This window comes from Anser cygnoides, chromosome 4, assembly GCF_040182565.1.
Source record: "Anser cygnoides isolate HZ-2024a breed goose chromosome 4, Taihu_goose_T2T_genome, whole genome shotgun sequence".
NCBI lineage: Eukaryota > Metazoa > Chordata > Aves > Anseriformes > Anatidae > Anser > Anser cygnoides.
Genome location: NC_089876.1, coordinates 53,993,520 through 54,009,945, shown reverse-complemented (window position 1 = coordinate 54,009,945; position 16,426 = coordinate 53,993,520). Strand labels below are relative to the sequence as shown.

General features: G+C 36.2%; 1 long non-coding RNA gene across 1 annotated transcript in view; it reads right to left on the bottom strand.

Annotated features, from left to right (window-relative positions):
- Positions 1 to 789: 789 nt before the first annotated feature.
- Positions 790 to 16,426, bottom strand: part of LOC106041772 (uncharacterized) — a 33,426-nt gene continuing 17,789 nt past the window's right edge. The window contains exon 3 of the long non-coding RNA XR_007160127.2: positions 790 to 5,667. This is a non-coding gene — a long non-coding RNA (uncharacterized lncRNA). The remainder of the gene's footprint in view (positions 5,668 to 16,426) is intronic.

Here is a 16,426-nt window from a genome sequence, read left to right as displayed (position 1 = left end):
GGAGAATTTCAGGTTTTCAGGTAACAAGCTTCACCCCCCACTGTCTGCCACCCACTTTGGATGGTGGGAGGTAATTTTATATGCTACATTTACCTTAATGATAATGAATTCTTATTATTAAGAAAATCTATTCTATTTAGGGGATAGGGCAATGATATGTAAAGTCAATCCATTAAGTGTTTGTAATTCTATAAAGCAAAATTATTCCTTCAGAGTACGTGTCCTAAAACATATTGCTTATTAAAACAGTCTTTTTGTCCTCTATGTAAAAGGAAATGGCTGTGCTCACATACCTTCAGTTTTGTTCATCTCACAGGTAAAGACACTTTCAAAAATATCCCTGAGGAAGTAATTTTACCACAGTTTTCTCTAGAAAAGTATCCTGTCTGGAATAATTTATGTATGTTTGAGGCACTACACCCAAAGCTTGCTATTTTCACCAAGGGCAGCAAATCCAAAGAAAAAGGATGATACCATACAATACACCATGCTGCTATGCTTTGTTGGCCTCTAGACTTTAAATCCTGTTGGCTTAATGCTTGAAAAGGGAGAAGACCAACAAAGTCCTGAATGCCTGAGGAACAGGATGGCCAGGCCAATTCCTAAAGTACTTCGCAGGGTAATGAGGAAGGACAAAAGGTTCCCACCTGTTCTTTAATCTTTCAGGGACTTTGTTGAGGAATTTAGTGAGTTCCAAAATCAAACTAAAATATTCAGATATTTTATACAATACGGAAGTTCAGAACATTCCATTTCTTCTTGTCTACTTGCTCACCTTGTTGCTTGAGAGTTGGAAAGCATACTACATTCTCAATGAGCCATAAGTCTGTTTCTCAAGCCCCTGGATGGGTTTTATGATAACTGTCTTGATGCTGCAAGTCAGTGGCACGTTTATAGTCACCAAAGTGCTTCCTGCTAGAGCGCGCTGTTGATCAACAACAAGATGGATGCGGAAGCCAGGAGACACTACGAGACAGTGCAGGATTCCCATCCCTGGAAGTGCTCAAGGCCAGGTTGGATGGGACTTTGGGCAACCTGGTCTGGCAGGAGCTGTCCCTGCCCATGGCAGGGGGGTTGGAACTGGATGGACTCCATAAGGTCCCTTCCAACCCAACCCATTCTGTCAGTCTATGTTTTTACTTAAACTACATGGAGTAATGTGTGAGTGTAGCCACACTGCTTCTGGTACCCAGCCTGCTGCACAGCATGGCTTTCTTTTCTGCTAGTTAAGTACAACACCTCAGTTCCTTAAATGCTTTATCCCAAAGAAGGGTCACAGTGCAAACTAAATAAAAACTGAATATCTGGAGAGAAAAAAAAAAGGAAATAAAACACATTGCTTGCCAAATTCATCAAGTTTTGTTCTATAAGGTAGTGCATATTAAGTTTCACCTACTTACAGTGCCATGTCATGGAACAAACTGATGCTAATTTGCAATATGTATTGATTTAACAGAAAACTGCAAACATCTACCAGCTTTCCAGATTTGCTTTTTGCCACTTCTTAATATTTTTGGAAACCAAGATTTTACAAAAAAAATATTAGAATATAGCCCTAAAACTTTATAACCAGGCTTGAATGAAAAAACAAACAAACAGATTAAGCATAAGGGACTAGGGCTTTTTAAATTTTAGAATGCTGTTTACAACAATGAAAACAAAACAAAAAAATGGCATAACACTCCAATGAGTTGTGTTTCTAGAGCTTCTATCCCCACAGAACACTAAAACCAGCACTTCATCTTGAATTTTACTCACATTGATGCAAAATCACGTTCACATCCTACCGTATTCATCACTCTTCCGTCTACTATGAAAATAACATGCAATAGGCCTAAACAAAATTTCTGTCCTTCAAGTTCAATTTTATGATGCCAAACCATTATTTATTTAGTTGTGTAAGTTTTATTGTACAGCACTTTTTTCAACTGCAAACTGCAACTGCGGAAATATTCCCTGAAATCTTAAAGAAAAATATGAGCCAGAGGAAACACAGAACGATACGTTCCTTTAATATTTTCTGTGCTTATTTACCAAGTTATCAAACTTCTCAAACTTGCACTTTTTGGTTTATTAAAAATTAAAATAATCCCAGGGTGCTAGGTCTGCAATATACTTGAGGAAAAAGTATGTTCTGCTATTTTAAATCTGATGAATGGATCTGAAAAGTAAAGTGGACACTCTAAATCTATTCTCTTGTATACCCAAGAGGTACACATTTCTGTGTCAAAACCAGGAACACACTAACTCACTTTAAATTGTTCCCTTTGTTGGCACTGCTGCAATTTATCATTAAAATATTAAGCATACAGTAGAACAGTCCAAGAAATGTAATTTAAATTCCTTTCTCTTACAGATGAACCCGAGACTCTAAATCATCTTTGGACAAGGTCACAGTGTGTTAAGCATTCAAAAGGGGCAGTGGATGTTAGATTGCCACAGAGTTCTCCAAACAAGCACTGATCAGTGCCTAGTAATTTATCTGTGCCCTGCTGATTCCAGGAGCAACCAACTCAATATGCATCTTCTCTTCCATTTTAATATGCCAGGATTTGCAAGAGAACTTAAGTCAGAAAAATCCACCCTCTTCTGTACTCAGGGCATCAGGTGACAGTTTAGACAGTATCTTTCATATTAGACATTTCTATTCTCCTGCTGCATGGAAGAGCCACCCCCCTGCTGATAATGAAAGGTGCATTTGGAGATGATTTCCACCCCCCACCCTACTCCCCTTCATTTCTACAGCTACATAAATGTTACTCATACTGGGAAACTTCCTCTCTCAACACAGTTTTTCAATATAGTATAACTAAAATAAAATTCTTGTCTTACCCTTTCAGCATTACTTGCTGTTCTTCAGTGAGGGAACGTCTCTTTCAATGACATTTCTATTATTTAGTTTTAATCAGCCTATGTATTAAAATGTGTATAGCTGCACAATCTAGTTCTATATAGCTTGTTATTGCAGATCAAGCAATACAGCAGTCTGCTGGGCAAAATCATTGGGGCAACCCAATTCACCATTTTACTTCAGTAAGCCATAAGGGGTTAAAAAAAGAAAGAAGGAAACAAGCACATGAAGATTATAATTCATCCATATTCTGACTTATTTTAAGATTTCTAGGTAATTGTATGTATATAAGTGAATAGCCCTACTGTAACAATGATGACATACAACTGTCAGTCAGGTTTTACTTGAAAAGGATGCATATACATAACATCAAAGAAGAGAAATGGACCGGGTTGAATTGCCTCTCCAATTTACCTCAGCAAATTCTGGAGTAAAAGACCATTGTAACAGGAATCTCCAATAACTTCAGTGGCAACAATACGTGTACATCTGAATGCAGAGTTTGACCTACAATGCTCCGTTCTGTACCACAATCTCCAACAGGTCCTCAGAACCTCACTGTTGTCTTTCGGATTCACAGTGCACAAGTACCCTTGAAACTTACTATAGATGTTTTCATCCATACTCAGAATACACTGAAAAGTACCAAGTTGTGAGTAGACTTCTTAATGCTAACATTGAAATAGTTAAATGCTTCACAGTTCTGTCAAAACGTTTCAGGAAGAAACTACTGCTGAGAGTGACAAATCCATTGATGCTGTCACACACACTAGAAATTAATTCTGTATAAACTTTACTGTCCTTCAACAGTTTGTAGATGAAGATTGCTAATCTTGAAATTTTTAAGTAATATATTTGATGGAGTGAACTGAATAGATATACAACTCTCTCCTGACAGTTTCCTACCTTCACAAAGTTTAAAGCACCGTAATAATCTGTAGCACGCACACTTGCAAAGCACTCTATTGGTCTGAAATAATCTCATATCTTAAGAAGAATTTCAAAGTTTAACTGACTAACATTAACCTTATGAAACTCAGAATTCACTAGGAGAATAAGGCAGCGAGCACACTCGTCATTTCTTTCAACATAGAAATGCCAAGCCAAAATCAACCCTCAGTGCAATTTCACCAACTTCTAAGCATGTACTCAATACACCATAAAGTGCCCGTGTGGAGCTATCTAAGCTCTCTTGTGATTTTGTAGGTTTAGTTGCTAATATACTTACAAAAGCTTTCTTACTCTTTTCACAACCACCATATAATATGCTGAAGATAAAATGTGACTAGTCACTTTATTGATGGCACAATATAGCCAGTTACCATTACATCTATATCTTCAAGGAAAAATTAGCTGCAGGCTCAAGATTTCTCCTGCTGAGATTCTAGGAAGGTGCTCATAATCGTTACCCTTTTTCATGACAAATAGGCAGCATAAGTTACTATAGAGAAGCTATACTTCACATGCCTTGCCAAGAAGATGACCAGATGATGTGACAGAAATGGAATATCATTGAATGTCGCTTCCAATTCTAACCTGGCAGTTGCATCAAAAAATAAGAGCTATGCTCATCACTCACGTGGTCAGAATCAGCATGATGGTGCAGACTGTATGACTATTTAAATGAGTGCAAAGGTAGCACAAAGCAAAGAACAAAACAGATGATAAAGTCAGACTGGAAGTATTTTCTCACTTTGCATTTGCTATTATCAGTTTAAGTATCTGTTTTAATCTGGCCTGATTATTAAGCACTTCCAGAGACAGATTCTTGGACAGGATGAGCTTCCAGTATTCTTTTGTGTCTTCATATTATTCCTATTCCACCTGAAATACCATATAATCATACTTTATAGTACATTTTTAGGCATTGTTTATAATATTCTGATACTTCCCATAACGAGTGCTGTTGATCCCTTTGCATTAACATTCTCATCTGTGTGCACAACATATATTTGTATTATTGAAATATACAGCAGTAGTAAATAGCAGAACATACCTGAACAGCAAACGCAGCCTAGGAATGACTGACACTTGCAAACTACCAGCAGAAGTAAATGGAACTGAAGAGGTAAAGCAAGCCCAGCAAAAAAATACCTGCAAAGGGAGAACAGAACACTTGTAAAAGCAGCTACGGTACTGAAAATACATAGAAAAAAAATCATATAATACTTTGAACTTAGTTTCTGTCACCATGGTACTGACAGTAGATCTATAAGTTTATTAAATAGTAACCATAGGACAACAGAAAAGAGTTAATTGATAAAGGTGAAGAAAAATAAAATTTTCAGCTGGCACCTTAAGCATGAATATCCACCTGCTTAAATTCATGCATAATTGAACTCGTGAATCTTCACAAAAAAATGAAAGTGTTTTGAACATATTTGAAAGGTAATAAGCAAATAAATAGTAGCATATATATTTACAGTTTATGGATCAATAATTTTGAATGTTGTAATGAGCATTCAATATTTTAAATTCTCTTTGATTTATAGAGAGATCCCTAAAATCAGGGTATATTTTCCTTTACGTGACTGGTTGTCTACGATCTCTAAAAACAAGAAAAGAATGTCCTCAGGTCAGTACCTTTCATGCTGCTGTCATATCTGTCATACAATCTAACAGAAACAGCAAAGCTCGACTGAATAAATAATGAAGCTAGGCAGTTTCTGAGTACAAGACACCACTGCCAATGCTTTGGGAAGATTGACCCGATTCATTCCTGGATGCTCTTAGTCCATGGTTCCAATTCCACTTGTTCCCAGCCAGCTAGGAGAGCTCAGGCCAGGGCTGTCTGGCTTGTCTCCTCTCTGATGCACCTGGATTTAAAGCACACAGTTACTACCCTTGACCTTATTGTAGCCATAACTGGTTTTGAGCAAGAGAAGAATTTTAAAGATATTTCACAGAAGCCGTGAAGAAAAGCCAAAATATTTGTCCAAAATAAATAAAGAAATAAAAAGATAAGAGAATCTCGCTTACAGAATTAAACCTTTGACACAGGTTACAATAAAAATGCTTTAACTATGTGGTGGCATCTTTTGATTTTCAGATTAATTACTTATTTTCCTGTAGCTGGAATTATATATTTACACATCCGAAGCCTTGCTGGAAATGAGGGTACTGGAAAATGACCTGACTTTTATTTATGTACTTCAGGGTCCTGGAGATAAAACCTCACAATCCAAGGTAATGAACAATATATTTGATTTAACTCTTCTTAATGAAATGAATAAAAAAAATAAAATTATCTCCAGACAAGAGACAGAAGGTAGTTGGGGTGAGAAATATATAGAGCAGGCTGAAGAGAATAATGCATAATCATGAACACTATGGAAAGTAAAAGCAAAACAATGTTTGAATATATGGCATCCCGGAAACAGCAGCAATAGAGTTTAAACTCTGACAGAGGGGATTGCAATCTGTGTAGATGCTTTTCCCAATTTCCATTAAATACTGTAATATCACTATAAAAACTTCAAAACAAGGAAACAAAAATAAAAGAAACAACTGCCTTGAGAACATAACAAATATCATTTTGAACGTTGCAAGAGCTCCATGTGATATTAAATGCCAGAATTCCAATACAATTTTTTCTCTGATTATACTAGTGCTCTTTTAAAGGAAGAGCAGAGTTTTTTCTCTTGTAAAGCAGCAATTATAGTCTACTGCGCTATCTTGTGCTACATCATACCCTGCTGGGCAGAATGCAGAATATACTAGTCAATCATATGTCACTTTAACCCTACAGGAAATTTCTGTCTTTATGAATCAAAGGATTAGTGAAGCTGGTAAGGACACTGACAAACAAACAGACGTGAGGGGCAAAATGCAATTCACAGTGCGCTTAATCTGCTCCTGACTCAGAACCTGAATTCAAACTTTCAGTCCTTCCAATGAATATATTTGATGTGTCTATTAGATTGTCAATTTTTATATTGCATACTTTCTTTCATGGATACAGATTCTTCAAAACAAGAAACAACTAAGGATAGATTAGATAGGATGAATAGGACAAGGTAGTATGAATAAAGCATATAGGCACTAAAGCAGCCTTAGGTGTTTTAATTCGATTAATACTTGCATCACTATCATCACCTGAGGCATTCTGAAGACATTAAGACAAATGTGTTTCTCAAGAGTCTGAGATTTTAAAATTCAAGACTGAAAACAAGTGTAAACATTTCTGTTTTTTTCTGATTATCAAATCCCTTTGAGCCCTTAAGCTTTAAACTGTCTTCAAATTATTTTTTCTTTTTATTTAAATCAAGAGGAATAAAATTAAAGATAGATTTTCATCATAAAAATCCATAATTTTGTCATCTTCCATCCCTTATCCACTTTCTCGTTCTATTTCAGATTTAAATTTGTAATGAATGCGTTTATTTTGCATACTTTCCAAATCAGAAGCTATCACATCTTCCTTGCCTCCCATGCTCATAAATAGCCTCAACTACAAATCAACATTACTGCGTCAGTTTAAAGTAGCTAATACCTCCCTGTCATAAAAATCTCACTGGCTAGAAATGCAGGCAAGGCTTCTAGCTCAGGCCACCAATGTGACTTTGCAATGAGCAGAGAATCATAGTAACTCCACACCAGCAGGCGTGGACAGTCACCTTGACACTGCTAATCATATCTACAAGCCACATCCTTTTTCAATTAGGATTTAATTCATGCTGAATCTCCGTTAACCTTTTATATAAGTTTTTCCGTACCTAATAAATGTCACTCTTTGATGAAAATTAAAGAAGTCTCTTTTCCTATCTTATTTCTCTTGGAGAACATTTATATTAGCCTTTCTGACTTTATTAGAAGTCATCTTTCTTGTTATCATCTTTCCCTCATCTAGATTTCGTTCTTTTATCCCACGTAGTCATATGCAATTATCTATACGTTCTTATCTGAAAAGGAGCTTGCACTTTATTCCCTTGGTAAAATTCTCTCCTTCTCTCACGTGCACACAGTTACACACAAAAACGTGTGAATAGTACATGAACAAAGTTAGAGATGGGAGATGTCTCTAGTCCATTTTTAGGCTTCCTTATGCACAAGTCCCATAGAATTACAAATTTTACAGTCTTCCTTTGAAATCTGTAAGAAACAATAACCTCCTTGTTACAGAATTCCAGAACATAACCTCTTTCAAATTACACAGTTTGCAAGCTAAAATCAAAGGATGGATCATCAAGGCCACACAATCAAATACTGTTCCCAAAAGACCACAGACTGTTCCTCAGTCACTTGCAAGAAAATCCTGCCACAAGTTTTAGACAAAGCTGCAACTTGCTACAATAAAATAGTAGGAGAGATGTGGAGAATCACAAGAGTCCTAATGTTTCTCAATACCATCATTTTCTATTATGTTTTCAAGGATGGGCTGATAAGTTCATTTATTTTGGAGCATATAATTGTGTTCCCAAGCACAAAAGATTTTAGATAGGTTTTATTATTGTTTGATTTGCTGTTATTGTTTTGGTTTCTTTTTTCCTCTTTTAGGAAAGGAAGAGACCTTTATGAGTCAGTTGTAACAATAGCCTACCTTTTCTCTCTGTGTGAGATACAAGGAGACTGTGCTTTAATTTTGATTCACCAAAGATAGCCATTTGTATTTCTTATATATACCTGGCTAGTTGTCTTCACAGCATGCTTCTTAGAGATTATTCTACCTTTCCATGAGCATTTGAAACACAAGCACATTTAAAACTGTTAATTCCCTTCTCCAGCCACACTGGCAGTGCTTCAGCATGAGAGACAGAGAAAAGATGTCTGGCTATCAACAAAGCAAAGTGCTATCCAGCCCAGCTAGATGCAAGAGCTGTACTAGGGTGTGATGGGGTTCACAAAGGTGTGCCACAACTGACAGCTCTTGTATCAGAGAGAACAATCAGAAAAGCAGACTGGTGGAAGCATGGGAGGTGGACAGCACCTTTGCAGTGAGGAAAAATAAAACTAGTGAAGAAATACGCACTTAAAAGGGGGGTGGGGGGAGGAATAAGAGATAGAAAGAATGTTAAATGGTTAAATCTGCCAATGGGGACAAAAATGGGTAGGAGGAACATCACAAAACGAAAAGAACAAATAAAACTTTAGAGTTGATACACTGCAAATACTTCTTCATCAAGTTGTATTACTACAGATAACATTAGCAGCTTTGATTTGGACAAGTCAGGAAACACATTCTGGATGAGAACTTCACAGCTCATATTTTGCTAGAATCACAGACTGGCTTGGGTTAGAAGGGACATTAAAGATCATCTAATTCCAACCCCGCTGACATGGGCAGGATTGCCACCCACTAGATCAGGTTGCATAGGGCCTTGTACTACTACAATAACAAAAACAAGTGACACCCCTTACAAGCTCACCCTGCTGTAGCTTATTTTAATATCTGTGCTGATAGCAGAACACTAGTTCATTTCATTAATTTGATGTACTACAAAGGAATGAAAACTTGAAATAAAATTTCTTAAACAGCTACAAACTTTATTCACGAATTAAATACTGTAAAAAATAAAAGCGTCTATGTGAAAAATCGAATACTATGACTAATAAATTGGTACTCTTAATTTTGTACTTTTGAAGTTCAGTAGAAAGCAGACTTATCTTATCTTTTCCAAACATAAAGTCCCTCCTTTGGTTCCATGTTGGATAGAAATATTCACAGAGAAGAAACAGGAGTTAGTTATCCATCCATGACAACAACAGCGTGTTAAGTTAATTTTAGTATTTGTCAGAAGGATGAAAATAGGATGATACTATTTTCCAAAGTTGATGATGCTGAAAACCACTACTGGATCTCCCTGACTGATCACCCAAGACACAAATACATTTTAAAAATACTTTATCAGACATAAACGGACCTTAAAGAACAGACTGTGATGATTTACATCATAGACTGTAAGAAACATGTATTATTGGCAGGATAAATACACTGCAGGTGATGTACATTCATCCAAGTACATTAGAACAAGAATGAAACACTAGAATGTTCCACACAAATTTGTTGTCCACAGAGTAATCTTTGTAGCAAACTGATCTTTGTACAGCTAAGATACGAGTAGAAAAGTGTTTTCATCTCCATTAGCAGCCAGGAGACTGGTTCTCAAAAAGCTACATCTTTTATGTATTTCTTAGTACTCAAAGTTGCATAAGGAGTGATCTCAGCTGATACCTAAGACAATCTTTTTACCAAGGTGGGACCTACATCATAGAAGTTCTTGATTTTTTTTTTTTATTATTTTTTAAGCCAATGTGCAATGCTATAGCAAGATTAAGACTCAAAAACTACTGGGCACACCAGTCCAGCTATAGGTTTCTGTCACCTATAAGCAACTACAAGGTATTCTTTGAAGATCATATTGACACAGAATGACCCATGACAAAAGTAAGAGTTTACACTTGCTTAAGTCCTTTCCAATGGTAATTACCTGTAAAAAAAATTTACCACCTTTAGAAGTTTTGCTGACAAAGAGTAGAAGAGGAAAGCTCTATACTTCTTTGTCAGTATTGTCTTTAGATTGGAAACAGGAATATTTCATTAGTGAAAATGACTTGCAGTGAAAATTAAAGTGCTAGAATGTCGTGCTATAGCTGATCATGCTCAGATAATTCATTCCAGAAACAGACTAAAATCAGAGGGAGACCTTTTTCCTGTTGTTCCCCCCACCCCCTCGAGTAGGAACAGTAGAAAAAAGATCTATCAATTCTATCAATTTCTATCAATTCTATCAAGTTCTATCAATTACAGAGAATCCCATCAGCCCAACCTATCCATACAAAAATGGTATATTCAAGGAAGCATAGCTTTGTTTTCTAGCATGAACAATACTCTGGACGTTGCCAAGATAAAATTTAAATGAGAAGTTCGACAATCTACCTACCACATATATTGATCATGTTAATGTGCAACTGTATTATCATGCTTAATAACTGTATTTCTGGATTAATACCTGTATTCTGGACTACACTATATACAGACAGGTAAGACTTGATGTGCAGCAATGAAATATTCCAAAACCTATTGTTTAGAATACTCAGGCTGAACAGGCTTCAAGTCTCATCTCTGATATAAGTTTTTTCAAGGAGACTTGAGCTATTTAGTGGATTTCTTGGGATTTCTTCCAAAGTGCTTTGTTGCCCTCCAAGTCTGAAAGTTACTGGCAGACAGAAATGCCAACCAAAAGATGACAGAAGAGCTGAAATGGAAATTTCTTTCACGAAACTACTTGCTTAAAGGGTCAGCCTGCAGAGAAGCTTAAGTACCTGAAAGATGTATGAAGTCTCTGTGAGAAAGATCAGGAGTTGGCTCTATTAGCCAGCCCTATTGGTGTAGAGTTTTTTATTCAGGTTCACGTACATTATGCCACCTGCATTCTGTTTTTTACGCTGCATAATGTTTAATAAGTGTTCATAGAACCATATGAACAAGATGCCCAGTAAACAAAAAAAGTCTTTGCACTCAAGTAAATAAGCTTTTTAATCCAATTAGATTAAGCTGACTGAGATTAAAGAATATATAAGCAAATGAAAGGGGCACAGATGGCATTCTCTTGTATTGAAAGACTCCAGAAAACTGGTTCCTCTTCCCTGTCCACTCCCCCCCCCCCCCCCCCCCCCCCCCCCCCCCCTTCGCCCCCCAAAGAAAAGGAGTTGAACTACATGCTGAACTGAACTGTCAGAAATGCCAGTTCACTCATCCTTATCTAAAGGCACTTGTTTGCAAGAGTTTGAATCTCTGGTGAACAGCCTGGTGCAGTACTAATCAAAAGGTGCATGCCTTTCCTTAGATGTGAAAGATCAAGTTTTCACTGAAACTGTCTGATGTTCATTTTAGCCTCAAACCATCAGTAATAGATTGCCACTAGCCAGTAAAAAGTTCACCATAAAAAATTATATGTCCTTTCTGTCCTTGATCACAGTTACTGTGTTATCTACAGCAGGCAATTTTCTCATATGTTCTTCAGAAGGTCATTCAAAACTCTTTTACTTGGCAAGATGATGAGGATCTAAAATATTATGATCTCCAGGCATTTAGCTTTAGTTAAATTTCCCAGCATTCAAAATAAGATGAAAGTCAACAAGAAAGGTTAAATTCAAACAAGCTGGTGCTTATAATTTACAACATGAGAAACCAGAGCCCAATTTTGTAATTCTTTCAGGAGTTTAAGCTGTCATATTTATCAGAAGTACTAAGGATACTCAATATACATCAGCCACTCCTAGAACACTCCTGTGCTTTATATATATATATATAAATATATATAACATATATAACTCTAGCTTAAATACACATACAAATTTGTACCTTCCAGCTTAACTGTTAGGTAACAGAAAAAGCAAATAGCCTGGCAAGGTGAGTATTCATACACCATCTCTAAGAACATGCACTTATTACACGTAGGTCATAATACTTCCAAAGCATACACAATACACTTGGTAAATTACACATCAACACCCTCCCTCCTGGAAGATTTGTACTAAGAGCTCTCAAGCTGTGTAAGGTTTTAGGAGAAGGGGGACAGAGGGGCTGTTCAACTTTATTTTTGTTGTTGTTTATTTTTGTTTTTAAACCAAGATTGGGATGTATGGTATAAAATAAGTTTAACAGCTGTTGCTTTATATTCCAGTCATTACTTTTTAAAATATTTCAGATGACCCCTTGTCAATACATACATTCCACCCACTTGCAGAGAAATGACTTACACTCAGCTTCCTTTCGAGTGCACATGATTTTTGAGAGCTAGCAGCTGTGCACACAAGTTCCAAGCTTACTGATTTACTAATTCTGATACAGCTAGCATTAAAAAAGACCATAGTGAAGGGATTTGTAAAATACGCTTCAGCTAACAAGGACTAAATAGAAACAAGGAAGGAAAGATATGCATTTTTCACCAAAATCATCTGCTTTCCTGCAAAAATGGTCCTAAGAAGATGAGCTACATGGGTAGCGTATAGCTTGTACCGAAATGTGAGAACTGTCTGTACCCTGAACATTCAGAAGCCTAGCAGTATAAGGAGTCTGCCTGGAAAGGAGAAAGCTTGGTTCAAATTTGCATTAGCGGTATAGTGGTGTAACAGCCCACTGCACACCATATATTTTGGCATCCTATAATAAATGCAGATCAACTGAGCAGTTCGAGAATGTTACTTAGACATTCAGTCCAGCCCTGAGCAGACCTATCATCACGCCTACAGTCTGAGGGGGGAAAAGAAGTGACAAAGGAAAAAAAGACATCAGAAGTTAAAAAAAAAAGTCCGTCAGGAGTAGCACACATAGTTGGCACTCAGCTATCAACAGCTATTACAACCCTTTCCCCTAGTGTGGCCTCTTAGGTTGCTTGTAGTCTTTAATCTTCACTTAATAAATGTCTCAAACGTGCCTGAGCAGAGTTGATAGGATATTACTAGTCTGTAAGTGCAATGGTTAGTTGCAGGCTAGGGTTTATTATTTATCTTATAGGCCCTTGTAAAACACAAAACCTAGTAACCTCTTAACAGCTCATCCCATGAAAAGAATATGGTCTGAAGCATCATCTTTCATGAAGCTTAAGAGTCCTGAGGTCTTCAGATATTTTACCTTCAGTTCTGTCACAGCCATTTTCTTCTTCCTACAAGATAATTGTGCTTGGGTAAGGAACAAAGGACTGCCCAGCATCTTCCATCTACAAACAGACAAGGTGGAGAAACCAGGCTGTTCAATGTTGCGATTAAGAGTGCAACTTGCAGGGAAAATAGGGAAATTCTTGACATTTTCGATCATTTTATAATCTCTCTGGCATCACCTGATGACACAATCCTATTAAATATCATTGTCATGTGTCTGAATGCTGTCAGGCTTCTGCCAAAACAGTCACAAAGCTTACATAAAAACAAATGACAATAAGTTTTAAACTCTAAATGCTATTTTAAGAAATATAGTTTTCAGTTTTACTTAAAACTTTACAAAGTAAAACATACTTTACAGATGAGTTTTCAAATTGCTCATAGTATAAATCGTGCCTGAATATACTTCCTCTTCTCAGTCTGTCTACTCTAACTTAGGAAAAAATATCAGCAAAAACCCAAAATACAGTGAAGTCACAGCTATCTGTGGCTGGATTTCCAAGTTATGCATTACTAGGTCCCTATTTCCCAAGCAAGTACACTAAGTTAAGAAATATTCTGTGTGCAATGGGAAGGAAAAAAAACAAGTAACTGAGTATGATCTTCATCCAGTTCCCACTCTCCCTCTCTGTGTTCTTCGCAGGCAATTGAAGGCACAGAGTTCTGCTCAAATTCACTGTTAAGATGAAGCAGCCCAATTCTTTCAAGTATTGAGAAAATAAATCTGCCATGGCAGCTCACCAACATCTTTCATGTATTCTGTTCAACTAAACAAATAACCGCAATGAATCACATCATCATCATACTCAGACTGTGAAAATAGTAGACAGAGCCATTCGTCTGCATCTCATCCAGTGGCCCATTAACTCATTGAGGCCAAGCAACCATGAGTGTATTCTCCCCAAGTGCCAATCTTTCCACCAATTCTCAATTCAAAGCCTTAATTCTCAAGTTGATCTATAGATCAGGTTTTACCTACTCAGTGACAGTCATTGCAATGAAGCTTTTACCTTTGCAATTGATGAGGCAATATGACTTAGAAATTTAGGACTAGGCACAATAATAATAAAAAAGCAACAACAACAAAGTGGTCTACTCCCTGAAGGGGATATGAAGCATTATAGCTCTTCCTAAGGAAATTAACCCTAAATCATATTGCAGGAGAAATAATTTTGGCAAAGACAGATCTATAAAAACAAAGGGATGTATAAACTGTCAATTATGCATTAACACAGGAAGACATTATGAGAATGCCAAAATTCCCAGCAAAAAGGTAAACAAAACATTTTGGAGGAATGTAGTTGAGAGGAAGAGAACAAAAAAGTTTTGAAATCTGTTTTTTTTAAAACAAAACTGTTTTGAAAAGAAAATATTATGACTACTCTCATTTTAGAATAGATGAGAACAAAAGGCTTTGATATAAGTTTTTCAAAAAGATCACAACCTTAAAAAAAATATTTTAGTAAGCAAGCACAAGCATTTTCATAGTCAATCAAGGTGTCAGTGAACCAAAGATATATAAGGAAACTAAATAATGCTTCCTTCTTCAACTTTATCTTCAATGGGCTTGATAGCGAAGTCTATCAGTAGCTTGTTGAAACACTACTTGGAAGAGTGAAATTAGTTCAGGAAAAAGATATTAAATTCTCAGATATGATTATGAGAAAAATGGATTAATTAATTATCACCAACTTTGTGTGTCTACTTGAGCTGTGTACATGAGATAACGTAATATAAATAAGAGAATTGCTAGTGTGTGCAATGAATGTTTAAAAATCCAATTCTCATGAAAATAATGTGGAAAACATTTCAAAACCTGATCCTTAAAATATAAGGAACTATGAGGCCATAAGTGTTTTGTAGGTGGTTCTCAAATGACATTAAATTATCACGACATAGCTTATTTTTTAAAATTATTTAATATGTAAAATCATGGCTACCTAGAAGAACTTTTGAGGATCTACTAATGTCAGGAATATTTCCATCTACAAATAGCCATCTAAATGAAGCCAATAATTTTGCCTGAAGCAAAGGATCCTTTTCTGCATTTTCTAGACTACTGATGTGTGCCTCTAGAAACATGAGCATTACGGACTGGAGTAGAAAATAGCTAGCGAGGGTATAATGACCACATAGCAATACAGAGTGGAAGAACAGCTATTTTTTCCAGTACATACTTTCATAACTGCTTTATAAGCATTCATCTTGAAACAAAAGGCCATTGTTTATGAGCTTATATTCAACACGCAGACCTTCGATAAGCTTCAGTATTCCATTAAGTTGTCACAAGCTCCTCTTAGGCATGGAAAATGCATCCTTCGTGAGGGGGGGGTTCCTACTGAGGGCTTTTATAATGGTTAAAACCACCATTCCTTTTCATTCTTATTCTCCAAGGCAAAGCAGCAGACTACAGTTATTTTTTGAATATATTTGGTTAAAGCTATTAGTATTCAAGTACGGACACGACTATCTGAATCTTCATTAGATTCTCATTGGATTTCATACCACTCCCTTGAGACGCATGAGGAATTATGAAGCATATTAGAACTTTATAATAAAGTAAATATGATCAAACCCAGAAGTATAATCAATATAAACATGTTACATGAACTTCTGTTTCAAAAGACAAAGTGAATTGGAGAACTATTTCAGGCAAACAGTCTATGTTGGCAAGTACATGGGATAAAGCAAAATGGAACTTGGGCACGGAGACATGTTGAGATACATGTTCAATTAATTCTAAATAGTTATTTAGAAAAATTTTCATGATTTTGATTGAATTGTGCAAGCTTATACTCCTAAAAGAAAATAATACCCTATTTCAGGTTACTATACATTTCCATCTGAATTGAAATTAGTAAGGAAGATGAATGAACACCTTTTTTTCAAAGTCTATATTTAATTCTCTGAGAAAGCACACATCTCTAAAATCTGGGCTCTCAATCCTGTCTTCATTTTTATGATAATTATTAA